The 20,122-nt window shown below is 47.4% G+C and overlaps 1 protein-coding gene and 1 long non-coding RNA gene across 2 annotated transcripts in view; both read left to right on the forward strand.

Moving 5' to 3' along the window:
- Positions 1-20,122, forward strand: part of LOC138666578 (zinc finger protein 208-like) — a 301,114-nt gene that overhangs the window by 62,277 nt on the left and 218,715 nt on the right. The window lies entirely within an intron of this gene.
- LOC138663867 (uncharacterized) lies at positions 7,552-8,758 on the forward strand. The gene is made up of 3 exons (XR_011318245.1): positions 7,552-7,567; positions 7,712-7,871; positions 8,653-8,758. It is a non-coding gene; the product is annotated as an uncharacterized lncRNA (long non-coding RNA).

Raw genomic sequence — 20,122 nt, forward strand, 5'->3', positions numbered from 1 at the left:
ATCCACATCACACTAACAATGCTCCACCCTCTACACACATGGCTCCTCCCCATCCACATCACACTAACAAAGCTCCACCCTCTCCACACATGGCTCTGCCCCATCCACATCACACTAACAATGCTCCACCCTCTCCACACATGGCTCCGCCCCATCCACATCACACTAACAATGCTCCAACCTCTCCACACATGGCTCCGCCCAATCCACATCACACTAACAATGCTCCACCCTCTCCACAGATGGCTCCTCCCCATCCACATCACACTTACAATGCTCCACCCTGTCCACACATGGCTCTGCCCCATCCACATCACACTTACAATGCTCCACCCTCTCCACACATGGCTCCGCCCCATCCACATCACACTAACAATGCTCCACCCTCTCCACACAAGGCTCTGCCCCATCCACATCACACTAACAATGCTCCACCCTTTACACACATGGCTCCGCCCCATCCACATCACACTAACAATGCTCCACCCTCTACACACATGGCTCCGCCCCATCCACATCACACTAACAATGCTCCACCCTCTCCACACATGGCTCCGCCCAATCCACATCACACTAACAATGCTCCACCCTCTCCACACATGGCTCCGCCCCATCCACATCACACTAACAATGCTCCACCCTCTCCACACATGGCTCCGCCCAATCCACATCACACTAACAATGCTCCACCCTCTCCACACATGGGTCCTCCCCATCCACATCACACTAAGGGTATGTGCACACGTAGAAACCTCCTCTGCGGATTTTTCAGCAGCGGATTTGATAAAACCGCTGCGTTTTTTCCTGTGGATTTATCACGGTTTCTATTGCGGATTCCGCTGCAGTTTTACATCTGCAGTTTTCTATTGGAGCTGGTGTAAAAACGCTGCGGATTCCGCACAAAGAATTGACATGCTGCGGAAAATAAAACGCTGCGTTTCCGTGCGTTTCGTTTCCCATAGGTTTACATTGTACTGTAGACTCATGGGAAACTGCTGCGGATCCGCAGCAAAATCCGCATCGTGTGCACATGCTCAACCTTCGTCACACATGGCTCCTCCCCATCCACATCACACTAACAATGCTCCACCTTCATCACACATGGCTTTGCCCCATCCATCTTGCACATATATGGCTCCTCCCAGTTCATGAATGGCTCCTCCATGTCCTCCGCAACTTTTTTTTAGTGTTTTCCTGTATTTCTGTTTGTTAATGAGCACAGTGTGTATGCGCACCTACATATTAATTTACCACTAGAGGTTTATGCAGAGGCGTAGCTAGAGCTTTTGCCGCCCGGGGCTGTTCCCGAGTTTGGCGCCCCCCCCCATCCCCCCCCAGCTCAATACACACAAAGGTTACCAAAAATGGTTTTCCTGTTTTGTAGAACTTAAACTGGGCCTAATGGTGTCACCCCCACATGCCACACCTGTGACTTAATACCACCACACCATGACCAGGCCACATAGTGACCGAATAATACTACATACAAGGGACAAATACCACCGCACCATTTCCAGACCACATATTACCACCACATAGTGACTGAATACTACAATACTGATCAGTAATAAAAAAAAACCCACAATACTATCACCATAAGTGCCAGTATTCACAGGAGATCTGTACTTAGTATGCAGTGTCTGTGTAGAGGTAATACAGAGATCACTGGTGACATTATACACAGGACCTCTATATAGTATACAGTGTATAGTGTCAGTGTATAGGTAACACTGACTCACCAGTGACGTCTCTAGGTGAAGTCCTTCATCTTTCATCCAGCACAGACCGCCATCATTCCTTCCAGCCAGGACTCGTTTCTGCAGGAAATAACACAGTTATCTCGAGCTCCGCTTGCAGAACACATTACTTAATTTTAAAATTTAAAACAGTATACTCAAAAAATAAAATAAATACATCACTGCAGTAACAATATCCCTTAATTATCCCCTATGGTAATAATATTCCCCACCCTGGCCCCGTTTATCTCATTCCTGGCTCCAGCCATATGTTGTCGTATCCTGCCCTCATGAGTATCCATTCTACCCCATATGATCTCCCCATCCTGCCCCACCAGCCTCCATCGTATCCGTCCTGCCCCATGATCCAATCCTGCCCCGTGTCTCCAATCATGCCCCGTATCTACATTCTGCCCATGCCTCAAGTCCTGCCCCCAGTGTGTCCAGCATATTACCCCCATGTTGTCCAGCAATCTGCCCCAGTGTGTCCAGCATATTACCCCCATGTTGTCCAGCAATCTGCCCCAGTGTGTCCATCATATTACCCCCAGTGTGTCCAGCAATCTGCCCCAGTATGTCCAGCATATTACCCCCAGTGTGTCCAGCAATCTGCCCTCAGTGTGTCCAGCAATCTGCCCCAGTGTCCAGCCTTTCCCCAGTGTGTCCAGCAGTCTGCCCCAGTGTGTCCAGCATATTACCCCCAGTGTGTCCAGCAATCTGCCCTCAGTGTGTCCAGCAATCTGCCCCAGTGTCCAGCCTTTCCCCAGTGTGTCCAGCAGTCTGCCCCAGTGTGTCCAGCATATTACCCCCAGTGTCCAGCATTGCCCCAGTGTGTCCAGTATATTACCCCCAGTGTGTCCAGCAATCTGCCCCAGTGTCCAGCATTGCCCCAGTGTGTCCAGAAGTCTGCCCCAGGGTCTCTAGCATTGCCTCAATGTGTCCAGAAATCTGCCCCAGGGTCTCCAGTATTGCCCCAGTGTGTCCAGCAATCTGCCCCAGGGTCTCCAGTATTGCCCCAGTGTGTCCAGCATTCTGCCCCATAGTCTCCTGTACTGCCCCAGTGTGTCCAGCATTCTGCCCCATGGTCTCCAGTATTGCCCCAGTGTGTCCAGCAATCTGCCCCATGGTCTCCTGTATTGCCCCAGTGTGTCCAGCATTCTGCCCCATGGTCTCCAGTATTGCCCCGGTGTGTCCAGCAATCTGCCCCATGGTCTCCAGTATTGCCCCAGTATGTCCAGAAGTCTGCCCCAGGGTCTCCAGCATTGCCTCAATGTGTCCTGAGATCTGCCCCATGGTCTCCAGTATTCAGAGTGTCCAGCATTCTGCCCCATAGTCTCCTGTACTGCCCCAGTGTGTCCAGCATTCTGCCCCATGGTCTCCAGTATTGCCCCAGTGTGTCCAGCATTCTGCCCCATGGTCTCCAGTATTGCCCCAGTGTGTCCAGCATTCTGCCCCATGGTCTCCAGTATTGCCCCAGTGTGTCCAGCATTCTGCCCCATGGTCTCCAGTATTGCCCCAGTGTGTCCAGCAATCTGCCCCATAGTCTCCTGTATTGCCCCAGTGTGTCCAGCAATCTGCCCCATGGTCTCCTGTATTGCCCCAGTGTGTCCAGCAATCTGCCCCATGGTCTCCTGTATTGCCCCAGTGTGTCCAGCAATCTGCCCCATAGTCTCCTGTATTGCCCCAGTGTGTCCAGCAATCTGCCCCATGGTCTCCTGTATTGCCCCAGTGTGTCCAGCATTCTGCCCCATGGTCTCCAGCATTGCCCCAGCCCCAGACAGTCAGAAATAAAGAAAAAAAAACAAAAGTAAAATCCTCACCTCTCCCATTCCTAGCGCAGGTCCGGTGCAGTCAGCGTCTCTCCGGCTCTGCGACGCTCAGGACAGAGAGGCAGAGCGGCGCGCACAGTAGTGACGTCATCGCGCCCTCTGCTCTGAGACGTCGCAGAGTCAGAGGACGCTGCAGCTGCCGGCGCCGCAGGAACCAGGAGAGGTGAGTATAGAGCGGGGGGCGGGGGCGGGGGCGGGGGCGGGACCCGGGGGTGGGGGGAGCTGGCCCTGGTCGTGGCGGCGGACGGCGCCGCCCGAAGATTTAAAGGGGCGTCTTTTTTTTTTTTTTTTTTTTTTTCATCTTCTTCTCCTGCAGCGCCGGCCGCCCCCAGCATTGTGCCGCCCGGGGCGGACCGCCCCCCCCGCACCCCCCTTCCTACGCCACTGGGTTTATGGGTCCTTGTTTGGATCTCTTGTATTAATATACAGCGGGTGTGGCCCCCCAGGTCTGTGCACCTTTATCCATCAAGCTTACCCCAGACTGGTGTTAATCACAGTCAGACTTGGCTCCTATCTCTTCTCCTGCCAATATGAGGCCTTGGTAAGCACAGAGAGGTGAGTCACTGGGGTCCGGGACCTTCCACATTGGGCACAGCTTGTGGTGGTCGGGCAGCTTTATCGCCCCCAAAAAATGTTACTCAAATTCCTCATGTGTTATACGTGTATAGTAATAGTGGCGGTCATGTATTCATTATTCGCATTGTGCGGACGCACCGTGTGTGTATGTCTGTATACTGACCGCAGTGTATTCATATCTGTACAGTTAGGGCCACATGCACACAATGAGTCTTTGAGGTTTTTTACCTCAGCATCAGTATTTGTAGCCAAAACCAGGAGTGGAACAGTCAGAGGAAAAGTATAATAGAAACATATGCACCACTTCTGTATTTATCACCCACTCCTGGTTGTGGCTTAGAAATACTGAGGTAAAAAACATGCCAAATACTCAACGTGTGAATAAGGTCTCATAGTACGGGGTGCGGGCTCTGAACGTTCTTGTATTAATCACATGACACAGTCACAGGTCCTGTGCGCACAGGACAGCCATATATGTGGTGTGCGGCTCTGCAGGTGGAGGTAGGTGCTGGAGATTCCCCATTTCTGGACGTGGGGGACATCAACACCTTCTGTACATTGACAGTTGAGGGTTTTTTTTGTGTTGCCATCATCTAAGAATCATATCGTTTTGTTTCTATGTCATTGATAGATACATATGAGACAAATATAAAAGACAGGAAAAAAGGAAATCCATATTACTCACATAGTACAGTGCCACTTTCGTGGCCACCACACACACTATAATGTTCTCATAGTACCGCCATCCCTCCCGTACACAGTAAAATTTTGCCACAGTACCGTAATGCCCCCTCCCCTCACACAGTATAATGTTCCCCTAGTACCACCATATGCCCCTCACACAGTATAATGTTCCCACAGTGCCGCCATCCCCCTCACACAGTATAATGTTCCCACAGTACCACCATCCCCCACACACAGTATAATGTTCCCACAGTACCGCCATCCCCCACACACAGTATAATGTTCCTACAGTACCACCATCCCCCACACACAGTATAATGTTCCTACAGTACCACCATCCCCCACACACAGTATAATGTTCCTACAGTACCGCCATCCCGATGCATACAGTATAATGTGACTATAAATCAGCTGTCGTGCAGGGAAAGATGTTGGCTCACCACTGGAGCCTGCATCAAAGTCGGGGACACAGTATATGACATAAAGGCTTGTATAGGGCGCTAGTCACACATAGGTAGCACAGTCCCCCATATTAGTGACACCCATACTATTAGATTAGGTGACTGCCCAGCACTATATAAGTGCACCCCATGAGGACAGACACCATAGGTTACAAGGCCAACAGTGATGGGCTCGGCTGCACCCTGAATAAAATTATTGTGCAAAAAACTAAATATAATATACAGTATATGAGGTATTGGTTGACTGATAAGTTGTGAGCGGTTGTCTTAGTATTTTGCTCCTGTGTTGCCACCATCTTTATTATATGGCTTTGACTGCATCCTGTGCATTAGTTCTGAGATCTCGTCAGGTAAATACGGTTTTCTTTTCTTGCTGTGTCATTTCTTGAATTTTGGGGGAATGTTAAGGCTCTGTGCACACGATGCAGGTTTTGCTGCGGATCAGCAGCAGTTTCCCATGAGTTTACAGTACAATGTAAACCTATGGGAAACCGAAAACGCTGTGCCCATGCTGCAGAAAAAAACATGCGGAAAGGCAGCGGTTTACATTCCGCAGCATGTCTATTATTTGTGCGGAATCCGTAGCAGTTTTACACCTGCTCCATTATAGAAAACAGCAGGTGTAAAACCGCAGTGGAATCCGCACAAAAACCGCGGTAAATCCGCAGGAAAAATGCGGTGTTTTTGCCCTGCAGATTTATCAAATCCGCTGCGGAAAAATCCGCAGTGGACCATTCTACGTGTGCACATAGCCTCATTCCTCTTTTTGTGGCTTTGTCTCTAATGTTGGTGCAGATGTGAAGCAGCGGATTTAATAGCACAGAACAGCTTTGGTTCTGCACTAACAATACAACGGTGGTTTTTATTTTTCAGGCTTCACATAGAAATCTATAGAGAAAATTCCCCAGAACTGCATAAGTCAGCAGCGTCTCTAGACAAAACATTGCAGGAATTTTCATGGAATCACATCCACTTTGCTTAGACATGACATTGGTATGGTCAATCTTCGTAGGGTGCTTAACCTTTTCGGCCCCAGGCGCGAAGATTCCCCCTCCCCCTTTAACCCATAAACGACACTAAAGCCATCGTTGGATAATTTTGGCCACAGCAGCCTTTATTAAACAAACAAATTAACATTACATAAATAACTAATAAATAAATCGGGGTTGGGTCCTTGAAGCTTGAAACTCTGGCGATTAAACAAAACCGTAACAAACAGTGGAAGAACCAACCATAACTTACTCCCTGCCGTTACCCCCTGGCTCGGGAGCACCGAATCACCCCGAAGAGTGCCATCGTCCACTGAACCCCTGAGGATCAAGCCACCGCTGGCCAAATCCCCCCAAAATCACCAGACCAAATAACCACCACATAAGACCAACTGAGGAATCCATATACCCACGGACCCCCCCAGCGCAATTTAGCACCAACTTCAAGGACCCCTCCCAACCGCTAGCCACTATGATCTGAAAATAAACGAAACCCTTGGAGAAAATAACAAAACAGGGCGGGCGGGACTTCTTGCTTCAGAGCGGGAAAGTGCCACGCTCCTCCCCCCTTACCCTTATAAACCCCCCTCCCATTACCATAACCACCCCCTTAACGTGACTCATTTTCACCCACCCCCTCCCCCTTTCTTCCCCAACCCCTGTCATGTCGGCTTCCACTTAGTGCCGCATGGGGGATGGGCGCCTGCTCGAGCCTGCACTTTTAGGCCATGTTCACATGTAGCGTAAATGCTGCTTTTTTTCTGCTGCCTTTTTGTACATTTCAAACCACACATGGTTGCCCAAAGGGTAACCAGAACAAAGAGATCCAGAGTAATATGCAAAAAGGCTTTATTAGAAAACAAAATAACATGCATAAAACTAGCCCAAGCACCCTAACATAAGGTGGAGGCCCCCCGGAAGAAGCCAGGTGCGAAACGTGTGTTGGGGTGAGGTGGAACGCTGTGCTGCTATTTTGCAGGTAGATATGGCCACACAGATGCTTTATATATATTGTTACTGATGTTATATTGTTGTTGGAGGAGGTTGGGAGAACAATTTTTATCTTGCAAATATTAATATTTTCCAATTATTCTAGGTTTCACAACGGGCCCATGATGAACCAATCGACATCGACCTCATGGTTGCATCCATACAGGAGCGAGGCCTGTTGTGGGACAGCCGTGACCCCCGGCACGCGGACCAGGGCGTGTTGCGCCGTATGTGGGTTGAGGTGGCAAAATCGCTGTGGGATGGCTTCGACAGCGCTTCCCCCACGGTCAAAGATAAATTTCGTAAGTATTGCCGAAATGCTGCTCTGACCCATCATGCCAGGATACACAACCGTCTGTGATGTCTTCTATTGGGATTGCACACGGTTGCGTTATCAATTTCAATATTTTCTCTCAACCTTAATTTTTTTTTTAACTTTAACACAGTTAAAAAATTGAAGACCAGATGGCGCTCCATGAAGGACCGTTTCAAGAGGGTCATGAAAAAGGAGGGACAGAGTCGTAGTGGTGCTGCAGCTTCAAGGACCTCAATATATAAATACAGTCGTATTCTGCAATTCCTGCGACCGGTCCTTGAAAGCCGAGAGTAAGTATAGTACCTATTCCCACACCTCGTTTGGAAAACATGCATATTCACGTAGTATATTTCCCAGCCACGTAGTTTATTGCCCAGCCATTTATTTTGGCAAGTACGAAGTATACAGCACACAGACAGATAGTAGATTGGCCAGGCCCGGGCAATATTTCATAGTGGAGTAGTATATTGCCCATCCAGGTTTATCACAGATTAAAATAAAAAGGAAAAATATAATAGACACGGCATACCTTCTACTCCAAGGCAGGTTATGTTCCCAGGGTTGCTCAGCTCGCAGGACGTGTGATGACGTCTCGGTCACATGACCGTGACGTCATGGCTGTTCCGACGATAAGCGTAATTGTCGGGCGTTACAAACGCCAAACATGGGTGAGTATTTAGTAAAAAATAAATGTATTCTATTTTTAATATTGATGCGGCATATGCAGTGTCAATATTAAAAATTGGTTAACATTAACGGCGGCAATGGATACCGCCGGTAAGTTAATTAATGACAGGGGAGTATGCGGGCGACGGGCATTCACTGCGGGGAGTAAGGAGCGGGCATTTTAATCAGGCCTGTGACCCGCGCTGATTGGTCGCATCAGCCATGTCAGGCAGCTGGCCGGTTCAATAAGCAAACCGTTACGACTGACAGACTGAACTAAAACCCTTTACAGTTAGGTAAAATTATAATTTTATAGTGTGTGATGCAATGTTAACTTTTACACAGGTGATGGCGAATGTGAAATGTTATATTTTGTATACTAATGGTTTCCTTATGTTTTCACAGAACACACAGCAGCACCCGCGAGCCTGTCCGACCCTCTGGAGCGGTCCTTCGTGAATCGCCATCTGACCCGTCACAGCCATCCCACAGCGAGAGCAGGTCTGCACCACCATCTGGCGAACCGGCAGCCGGTCCATCAGATGTTCCCCTGGCCGAGGCCTCTGTCGCTCCTTCCTTTGGGTCTTCCCGACAGCGTCAGCGGGCCTCGGACAGGCCGCTACTGCCCAAATTTTTGCATTTGAGCACGGTCTTCCAGAATTGTTTCAAGGCGCTGGGCGATAGAATGGACACAGCTCTGTCCAATATCGACCGGCGTCTTCAAACAATGGAATCGGAGCTCTCGAGGCCGGCCAAACATTTTTTTTAGTGCCATTGAGAAGGGCATGGTGGAACATCTTACGCCGGAACTCCAGATTTCGGTGATGCAGGCCTGCAACAATGCATACGTGACTGCTCTGCAGCAGGCTCGGGTCATGCAGTCAGCGACTACAATGCCCGGAGTGCCATCGCTGGCTAGCATGACTCCGACTCCTGCTGCAGAGCACCAACACAGAGCTCCGCGTGCCAAGGGCCACCGCCACCATAGAACAGAGCCCCAAAGTTCTGCTCCTGCCAGGCCTTTAAGGGCACAAAGACGGGAAGCCGAACCACACCCAGAGGGAGAGAGGAGAAAAAGAAAGAAGACCAGAACTACAACGGCGGCTATGGCTGCTCCAAGAATTAGCACACCCAGTACTCAGCCTGGGTCTACCCAGAGCAGGAGTAGTCATAGCCAGTCCACATTGGCTAGGACACTGGTCGTCCCTCCTCCCTCACCTCCTGCGTTGGCATTATCGCCACCATCTACAGGCTGGACTGACGTCGGCATCCCGTCCAGTGTCTTACAATATGGTGGTTCCTCCCCCTCGTCCTCCTCCTCGTTGTCCTCAACCCACACCCAAACTGGAGGATATCAATCCCCCTTTGTCGCTGAAGTTAATACACCTTAACCTTTACCCATTTTTTTTTGTGTCCCTATTAATAAAACTGTTAATTTGATCAAAAATACGGAGTTTCTTTGTCTAAAATAAAGTTTGCACCAAATCACACCGTGCGCCGTATAAACAAATCTTGTGTTTGTAACACCTGATGTGCAATGTCTGACACAATTTTATCAATTTTTTGTTCGAATTTTTTTAGGGCTGGCTCTCATTGTACTATGAGATGTTACAAACACAAAGAGCATTTCACAATATATCAATTTTAAAACCTACCGTAAAGGTACCATCACACAACGATTTCATTAACGATATAGTTGTTTGTTGTCACGTAGCAACGTTATCTTTTCTGAAATCGTTATGCGTGACAGTGACCAACGATCAGGCCCCTGCTGGGAGATTGTAGGTCTCTGCGAATGATCAGGACCTTTTTTGGGTCACTGATCACACGCTGTCATTGTTGGATCGGCGTGTTTGACACCGATCCAGCGATGTCTTCGCTGGAAACCAGGGAATATCGGGTTACTAGCGCAGTGTTTTACCCACTCAAAAAAGTGAAAAATACCAAAAAATACTACATTCTTACATTACGGTGTCTACCACGTCCCTCGCCGTCATCTTCCCGCAGTGACTGACACTGTCATTCCCGGCCGTAAAGTAAAAGCAGAGCACACCGTTGACTTTGTGCTTTAGGGCTGGCACAGTGCGGAAAGCTGACGGTGATGGACGTGTCACACACCAGAATGTATGGGTTTGTTTTTTTTTTTTTTGTTTTTTTTTACATTTATAATGGTAAACTGGGGAAACATCGTGAGTGCGGCCCATAACACAATGTTTACCCAGATTACACGGGGACTTGGTCTTTTTTGGTCGCTGGAGAGCTGTCTGTGTGACAGCTCTCCAGCAACCACACGACGACTTAACAACGATCACGGTCAGGTCGTACCACTGGTCGGGATCGTTGGTTAATCGTTTTATAACGGTACCTTAAGGTTATTGGTCAGGTGAGGTGGTAGCAATGTTCACAGTGTCGCCACTATTTGACTCTGGACGTACTCCAGCATCATGAGTCCAATAGTGTAAACTCAGTAGAGTTTAGCAAACATGATCGTCTCCCTCCTTGTCAAGCCAGGTTCCATATGCAAATAGTCTGCAAGATTAAAAATGGTTGACAAGGTGGGAGCCGATCATGTTATCTTTTAAAACTATGGAACACACGGCTGAACAATTTGTTTGTTTTGTCACAGTCAATTTGGGTACTGGTGCTCACATTACTAAATTTTGTGGGACACACATTAGTTTCTAAAACATTGGATTTTAAATTTTGTTTAATTTGGAAAAACATATGGGAGATTTGTTTTGTTAAAACGGAAAGGCACTATAAAGAACTTTATTTCAAAGCACAACACAGTAGAAATTCAGGGGACATTACAACATTTAAATAACATTACATAGGCTGGTAAAATGTCATGGACTCAACAGTGTTTACATGACAGTGTTTAGATTGTATCAGTAAAACCAAGATGAAATATAAATTAAACCATTTCATCTTGCCATGAAACACGCCCAACATCTGAAACAAAGTATGCAGCAAATCGATCCCTCATATGAGCAATTTCCAAAGTTGTCCTCAGAGGATGATCTTGATAATCATGCAATGGATTTGGTATGGGTTCATCTAGTTCCACGTTGACTCTCTCTTTATCAATAATATAATTGTGGAGAACCACACAAGCCTTCACCACCTCATCCACTGTCTCAATTTTCAAATTTATTGCGGATCCTAAAATATGCCATTTGGAGACAAGGATTCCACAGTTCTTCTGGCCCTGGACAGTCTATAATTAAAAATACTTTTTGTGCGGTCCAAGCCCCGACTGGAGTACGGTTTCAGTAGGTTGGCACTCATTTGAAAAGCCTCATCCCCAACCACAACAAATGGCATGGCCGGGCCTTCGGTGTTCGGAAGAGGTTGTGGCTGGGGGAAATTAAAATTGTTCTCATATAATCTTCGGCCCATGTCAGACTCCTTAAATGTCCGTGAATCATTTGCACGGCCAAACGCTCCAATGTCCATGGCGAGAAACCTGCAGTCAGCACCTGCAATTGCCATGAGCACGGTGGAAAAGTATTTTTTGTAATTGAAAAACATAGATCCACTTCTTGCAGGCTTTGTAATCCTAATGTGCTTCCCATCCACTGCTCCAGGGGCGGACTGGGCCAGGTGGCAGGGTGGCATATGCCCCCCGGGCCAGTCCCTGAGCAGCTATTTAGGGCCTCCTGACCACTTGCTGCTTTAAAAGCACTGCACCTTTAAATTCTGCAGCCAGGACGCCGGCACTTCCTGTTAGCAGCAGCGGCTGGTGAGGAGGATTCATTGGCTCCTTCCCTTCCCTGGACCCCTGCAGCCAGGACATGTGCGGTGCTCGGTGCTGGCTCTGCCTCTTGCTGGGCTGCCGTCGGGGCTTCTCTCCTTCTCCTGCTGCACACAGCAGCCTCTGGACGGAAAATAATGGTAAGATGCAAAAAGCATCTAATAGTCTGTGTGCAGTGAGGGAAGGTGGTGTGTTTACTGAGGTGTCTACTGTGTGGTAACAGGTTTCCTTGTGTGCATTATTGTGTACTGAGGTGGGCTGGGGGAGGGGCTGTAATAAGGGTCTGCTGCTAACAAGTATATGAGGTGATGGCTGTATGTTACCATGTATGTTATAAGGGGCTGGGGTGCTACTACACTGTGTGTGGGGATGTGAGACTAGTGCTATGGGGTGGGGAATCCTACACTGTGCTGCGCTGTATGTAATGCTATGGGCTGGGGAATCCTACACTATGCTGCGCTGTATGTAATGCTATAGGCTGGGGAATCCTACACTGTGCTGCGCTGTATGTAATGCTGTGGCCTGGGGAATCCTACACTGTGCTGCGCTGTATGTAATGCTATGGGCTGGGGAATCCTACACTGTGCTGCGCTGTATGTAATGCTATGGGCTGGGGAATCCTACACTGTGCTGCGCTGTATGTAATGCTATGGCCTGGGGAATCCTACACTGTGCTGCGCTGTATGTAATGCTATGGCCTGGGGAATCCTACACTGTGCTGCGCTGTATGTAATGCTATGGCCTGGGGAATCCTACACTGTGCTGCGCTGTATGTAATGCTATGGAGTGGGGAATCCTACACTGTGCTGCGCTGTATGTAATGCTATGGCCTGGGGAATCCTACACTGTGCTGCGCTGTATGTAATGCTATGGCCTGGGAAATCCTACACTGTGCTGCGCTGTATGTAATGCTATGGGCTGGGGGATCCTACACTGTGCTGCGCTGTATGTAATGCTATGGCCTGGGGAATGCTACACTGTGCTGCGCTGTATGTAATGCTGTGGCCTGGGGAATCCTATACTGTGCTGCGCTGTATGTAATGCTGTGGCCTGGGGAATCCTACACTGTGCTGCGCTGTATGTAATGCTATGGCCTGGGAAATCCTACACTGTGCTGCGCTGTATGTAATGCTATGGGCTGGGGAATCCTACACTGTGCTGTATGTAATGATATGGGGTGGGGAATCCTACACTGTGCTGTGCTACATTGTATGTAATGCTATGGGCTGGGGAATCCTACACTGTGCTGCGCTGTACAGTATGTGGTGTGATGGGCTGGGGGTGTTACACTGTACACTGTGTGTCATGAGCTCTGTGGATTTTCCCTGAGCAAATGAGAAGTTTGTGGATCTGGATGAAAGCATGCAGAGGCTAAAGGTGTGGTCTGGCGGTCTGCAACAACATTTCACCCTAAATGTCTATTTAAAGGGGTTGTCTACTTGTCGGGCCTTAAAGTGACTGCAAACTTGTAACCTATGTGACGCTGCACGGCGTGAGGCTTCTCTGGAGCCAGGAGCTGTGGGCGCATGACTGACAGTATGTATCATTTTCATACATGCGGTCACATGCCGACTAAATGTTCGCAGCTTCACTCAATGCCAGTATACGGCCTCTTTCACACTTCAGTTGTTTGGCGTCAGTCACTACCGACATAGTGACGGATTGACGGATCCGTCACAATTGTTGAGAAAATGGTTCTAACGGATCCGTTTTTTTGACGGATCCGTTACTTGGGGGTTGTCTGGGAAAATTAGATACTTTTCGGAGCATGCGCAATTGAAAAAACGGATTGGGGCGACGGATCCGCTGAAAAAACGGTTGCGGCGGATCCGTCGCCCATAGGCGGCCATTCTATGGAATGGCGGACGCGACGGATCCGTCGCGATCCACCATTTCCGCGTTGACAAAAAACGTTTCAATGTCCGTCTATTTTCAGAAAACGTCCGCCAAATTTCGACGGATCCGTCGCATGGCGGATGGAATGGACGACCATCCGTCACAATCCGTCGCTAATGCAAGTCTATGGGAAAATAACGGATCCGTCAAAAAAAATGACGGATCCGTTATTTGAGGAAAATGCCGGTTTTAGACTGACGCCAAACAACTGAAGTGTGAAAGAGGCCTACTGAGAGAGGCGGAAACAGGCTAGCTGGAATGTGGACAGAATTATGTAAATCACATACTAGCAGACATGTGTCTGCGGCTTTTGGCTCCTGAGAATCCTCACAGCGTCTGGTGCACCCAATGTAAAGATTCACAAGTCTGCAGTCTCATAGAGTGACTGCAGACTTGTAGCCTAAGACTGGACAACCCCTTTAATTTAATAATTAGAATCATTTTTCTAGTATACTTTTAATTAAAAATTCCCTAGTGACCGCAGCCGAGCCCCCTGATGAGATCCGTTGGAGTATCCCAGCATGCGCTAAGGGGTCGCAAATTTAATGTATTCAGAATGGAAGTGGGAAAAAAAAGAAGAGTTACAGCAGAGAGGGAGCCGTGTCTACTATATGGTAAAACTGACCTGGAAATATGATTCTGCAGGTCAGTATGAGTGCGCAGATACCCAACATGTGTAGTTTATTTTTTATTTAAGTTGGGCAAAAAAATTCCAAAATTTGTATACATTTTTTTTTTTTTTGGACATTTATCATAATTTTCAGAGACCCGTAGCATTTCCAGTTTTTTGGGATTAGGGACTGGGTAATAACTTATTTTTTTGTGTCCTGAGCTGACGTTTTTATTATTTATTGATAGTTTGATCGTCTCTTAATGCATTTTATTGCTATGTTGCGGTGGCAAAGAAATGTAAGGCTATATGCACACGTTGCGGATTTGGCTGCGGATCCGGAGCGGATTGGCAAACGAATCCGAGTGAGTGAAATTGTCAGTCTTGCTTCCTAGCTACTTTCACACTAGCGTCGTACTCGGCCCGTCGCAGCGCGTCGGCCCGACGTACCGACGCTAGCAGTGAATGCGCCGCACAACGGGGGCAGCAGATGCTGTTTTTCACCGCATCCGCTGCCCCATTGTGAGGTGGGGGCGGAGTTCCGGCCGCGCACGCGCGGTCGGAAATGGCAGACACAATGCTGCAAAAACATTACATGTAACTTTTTTGCTGCTGACGGTCCGCCACAACACGGCGCAACCGTCGCATGCGACACTAATGTAAGTCAATGGAGAAAAAACGCATCCTGCAAACACTTTTGCAGGATGCGTTTTTTCTGCAAAACGACGCATAGCGACGTGCAGTGCACGACGCTAATGTGAAAGTAGCCTAAGTGGACAGTTTCCTTTCACAGAAGTTTGATTTACTTGGAGTTATTTTCTGTTGTTTAAATGTTCCCTTTTTTTTTTTTTTTTCCTGTAAATGATCAATAGCTGCTCCTGTAAAAAAAAAAAAAAAAAAAAAAAAATGGACAGCACACAGATGACAAGTGAGAAAAAGTCGTCTGACTTTTCTGGATTGAAACTCATTAAATGATTTTATGTACAGTTGTGAGAATCTGCCTTCACATGCAGAAGATTAAGGCCGGGTGCACACCATTGGGAATTAGCAGCGCTGTGGATGCAGAGCATGTCCGCTATGTCCAAAGCGCTGCTGTCTATTGAACGCAGGTGAATCCGCATGTGTTCACTGAACCGTGCAGATTCACCACGTCTAATACATTCTATTGGTGAAATTTTTCTTGCGGTCACTAGCCGCACCACAACAGAAATAGACATGCTGTGGTCTGGAGAGACTCGCTGCATGTCCGTGTCCGCGGGTGATCCGCAGGCGACTATGGACGCATAGTGGACAGCGTCAAACCTGCAGCAATTACTGATCGTGGGCACATACCCTCACAGTTTGTAATATACTACTAACATACCATTGATTTCACTCTCTCTGTGCTCCTCAAGTATTTATTCAGTTTGCATATAACCAATCACGAGCAAATGTTGTGGTAACAACTGAGAGAAATTTCAATGAGAGGTTGGCTCATACTTGCGTATGCATCATGTATGGAGCGGTCACGTGACAAGTACAGAAAATATGCAGTTTGAATATGGCAGAAATTATGAGGATAAAATGCAACTTCCAGGCAACAAACGTATGTTTCTGATAACCGAATCTGTTCTTGTATCTGTGTGTCTGTAGTAAGCTTGATTCTGTTCCCATATACTGTACATGTCCTGAGCTCAGTTCTGTTCCCATGTCAATGTGTTAAGATCGGTTTTGCTCCCGTATCTATTTGGTAAGCTTGGTTGCTGTTTTATGCAGCAGCATAATTATTTTTACATAGCGCTAACATATTCCGCAGCGCTTTACAGTTTGCACACATTATCATCGCTGTCCCCGTTGGGGCTCACAATCTAAATTCCCTATCAGTATGTCTTTGGAATGTGGGAGGAAACCGGAGTGCCCGGAGGAAACCCACGCAAACACGGAGAGAACATACAAACTCTTTGCAGATGTTGTCTGTAGTGGGGCTTGAACCCAGGACTCCAGCGCTGCAAGGCTGCTGTGCTAACCACTGCACCACCGTGCTGCCCCATCCACTGTGCGACCGTGCTGCCCCGCATGAGGTAAGTTGTTTAAAAATGGGCCGCCACAACTTCTGGGCCACTGTTGTGTGCCTGCCCCCCAGGCTAAAATTTGCCAGCCAGCCCCTGCACTGCTCCAATACAGTTAGGGAAAGAACACAGTTGTTCAAATTTTTGGGCGTTGGCCTCCCATAACGCTGTCGTCGGTATTGGTAAAAATTCCTCCCGGAGGTTGTCCCACAATGCGCGGCATGTGTCAGCAATAATACCCGAAAGTGTGGAGACTCCAATCCGAAACTGGAAATGCAGTGATCTCAAGGTCTCTCCGGTAGCCAGGAAACTGACAAGAAGAAAAATAAATAAATTTAATTTAATTACATTGTTATAAAATAAAATTTCATTTTGAATTCCAATCCCCCACCCCACAAAAACAAAATACGTTACTTTAATAAATGGCAAGAACATATAAAATCCTTCACATTGCATTACGTACCGTAGAGTCACTAGCAGACGTTCCTCGGGGGAAATTGATTTACGGAGCTGCGTGTCCTGCCTGGAAATGGCTCCTTTCACCAGACGCAGCAGATAGTGGAAGCTGTTTTGAGACATCCTGGTGTACTCAAAGTATTTATCCAGGTTGTCATTTAACTCGCCAAACAAACAATGGTAGGCTCCACGGCTCTCTCGGACTTACACTATAGGGTGTAGCCAAAAACGCCGACGACTCCTTCTCCGTAGTTTATCTATTTTCCTCTGTTCATGAAGACACAAAAGAGAATAGTAAAACCAAAAACACTCAGTTTGAAAAAATGTTGCAGTAATCCGCAAGTGCTAGTAAAAGATGTAAAAAACAGGGTATTTGGTTGATACGTTTTTTGCAAAAAATGTATACTAAGCTGCTCTCTGAGTGTTTTTGGTTTTACTATTCTCTTTTGTGTCTTCAGGTTTCTTGGTGGTGTGTGAACATGATCATACAGACTTGTTCACTGTGCAAGTAGCCCATGTGTTCCTGTTTCCATAATTGTTCTCTTGTGTCTACAAGACTGGGGAGTTCCACCACTCCTCTTGGGCTATCTGCACAATAGCTGTTCTACCCTGTATGCACACATGGATTTTTCCTCTCTGAACCCTGTTCACACAGGTTATATACAGATGATCAGGTTTTTAAATACATCAGATAGGGATTGCATACATTAGTTAGGACTGCTCTGATAAGGGTATACCGTGAAGATTGGTAGAGCAGCTTAGTATACATTTTTTGCAAAAAACGTATCAACCAAATACCCTGTTTTTTACATCTTTTACTAGCACTTGCGGATTACTGCAACATTTTTTCAAACTGAGTGTTTTTGGTTTTACTATTCTCTTTTGTGTCTTCAGGTTTCTTGGTGGTGTGTGAACATGATCATACAGACTTGTTCACTGTGCAAGTAGCCCATGTGTTCCTGTTTCCTCTGTTCATGACAGGCAATAGCGTAAGCAAAATCCAGCTCCATATTGAGGTAGATACTCTCCATGGGACGCTCCATCTTGATGCTGTAAAACCACGCAATGGTAGGAATTTATCTATGCCGGGGTATATATACCACAATTACATTATACCCACCCTCTTCTATCCATTGGTGGTGTTATCTAGTGTCTAGACACTAGACCCACCCTCCTCTATCCATTGGTGGTATTATCTAGTGTCTAGACACTAAATTGGGTTGAAAAATGACATTATTGTTTGACAACGCATGCGTCGAAAAATGCTGCGTTTTTCGAGAAAACGCTACAAAAACACACAAAAAACGCTGCGTTCTACAGCACATCTGTTCAACGCATGCGTCTAAAAGGGTGCATTTTTGTGTGCGTTGCCAATGCGTCATGCGTTGCGTCGACGACGCTGCGTCGCATGACGCTAATGTGAACGTAGCCTAATAAAGCCTTTTTGCATATAACTCTGGATCTCTTCGTTCTGGTTACCCTTTGGGCAACCATGTGTGGTTTGTAGTATATTGGAAGTGCCAGCTTTTTTATATTGGACACTGGTGAGCATATCTTTTTGTACATTTATCTACATTTGTCTGTCCAAACTAAGTGGATGTGATTCCATGGAGGCTTCTCCCACTGCACAGTTTTTGGTGTTTGTTTCTCTGTAGAGCAGATCTGGGCAAAGTGCGGCCCACGGACCGAGACAGCCGAAGGGCTGACAACATGTGGGTCTCCCTGTGCCCTCGCCCCCTGCAGCCCTTGTCCCAATATCACCGATATCCACATCCTTAGGATGTGGACTGCAGTGGATCCATTGGTCGAGGATGGAGCTGCTCCTTCTTCCACCAATCAGCGTGTGCGACTGAGACAGGTGATGCGATGATGTCACTACATCACGTCTGCTGTGCGTTGACTCAGAGCACCGGAAACGGGAGCAGAACGCAGGGGGAACAGGAGAAAGGTGAGTATGTCTGCCTGTATATAGAGATGCTATATGGGGTCATGTACTGTATATAGAGATACTATATGGGGTCATGTACTGTATATAGAGATTCTATATGGCGGTCATTTACTGTATATACAGATGCTATATGAGGTCATGTACTGTATATAGAGATGCTATATAGGGTCATGTACTGTATATAGAGATGCTATGAGGTTGTGTACTGTGTATAGAGATGCTATATGAGGTTGTGTACTGTATATAAAGATACTATATTGGGTCATGTTTATAGAGATGCTATATGGGGTCATGTACTGTATATAGAGATGATATATGAGGTCACGTACTGTGTATAGTGATGCTATATGAGGTTGTGTACTGTATATAGAGATGCTATATGAGGTCATGTACTTGCAGCGCCCCAGGGTCCTGGTCGTTGCAGTAATGTCATTTTCCTCCAGGGGGGAGTGATGTTACGCTTGGAGGCAATAAAGGAGATCTCTTTACCAGGTACCACAAACATACAACACATTTCATACTCCAGTCCACCAGATGGAGCTAGGCTCCTATTTATTAGGGCACTCTTCACACTTCGGTAAAACTGGTGGCCTGGAGAGGAAGTTAGGCAGTTGCTGGCTGAGCTTTGCTCAGGTAGTTGGTCCCTGAGAGGGGTGGGAGCCTGTCAGAGACTTAGACAGAGGGTCACTGAACTGCGCCTGCCCTAAGTGCGGCAGTTCCTAAGAAAGGACACGACAAGAGAATCGTATTGTAGAGAGTGAGAAGAAGTCATAGCAAAAGAGTGGATACTAGAAGGAGTTCTGCCCTACACAGGCTGCCTCCTTCTGAGGCGCAGGATCCCGGTAGCCGGAACACAGAGGGAGCAACAGTCCTTTATGCCTTGCTCCAGAGACCTGCAGGACAGCTAATTGCAACTTACTGATCTGCCCTATACCCAGGAGGCAAGGTGGCACCTACGAGAGGCCGGGGCATGATAGAGTCCCTGTAAAAAGCCTCAAGCCACCGGTCATACGGGTTTGTCCTATCCATCGGGGGACAGAGAGACATAACATCGATAACATCTACAACATCTGTGAGGACCTTATGAGAGGCATAGCAGTAAGGTACTACAACACCAAGGCGCTAGAGGAAGGCTACTGATTTCTATCTGGATAGGGGGACTC

The sequence above is a fragment of the Ranitomeya imitator genome, chromosome 2, assembly GCF_032444005.1.
Source record: "Ranitomeya imitator isolate aRanImi1 chromosome 2, aRanImi1.pri, whole genome shotgun sequence".
Lineage (NCBI taxonomy): Eukaryota > Metazoa > Chordata > Amphibia > Anura > Dendrobatidae > Ranitomeya > Ranitomeya imitator.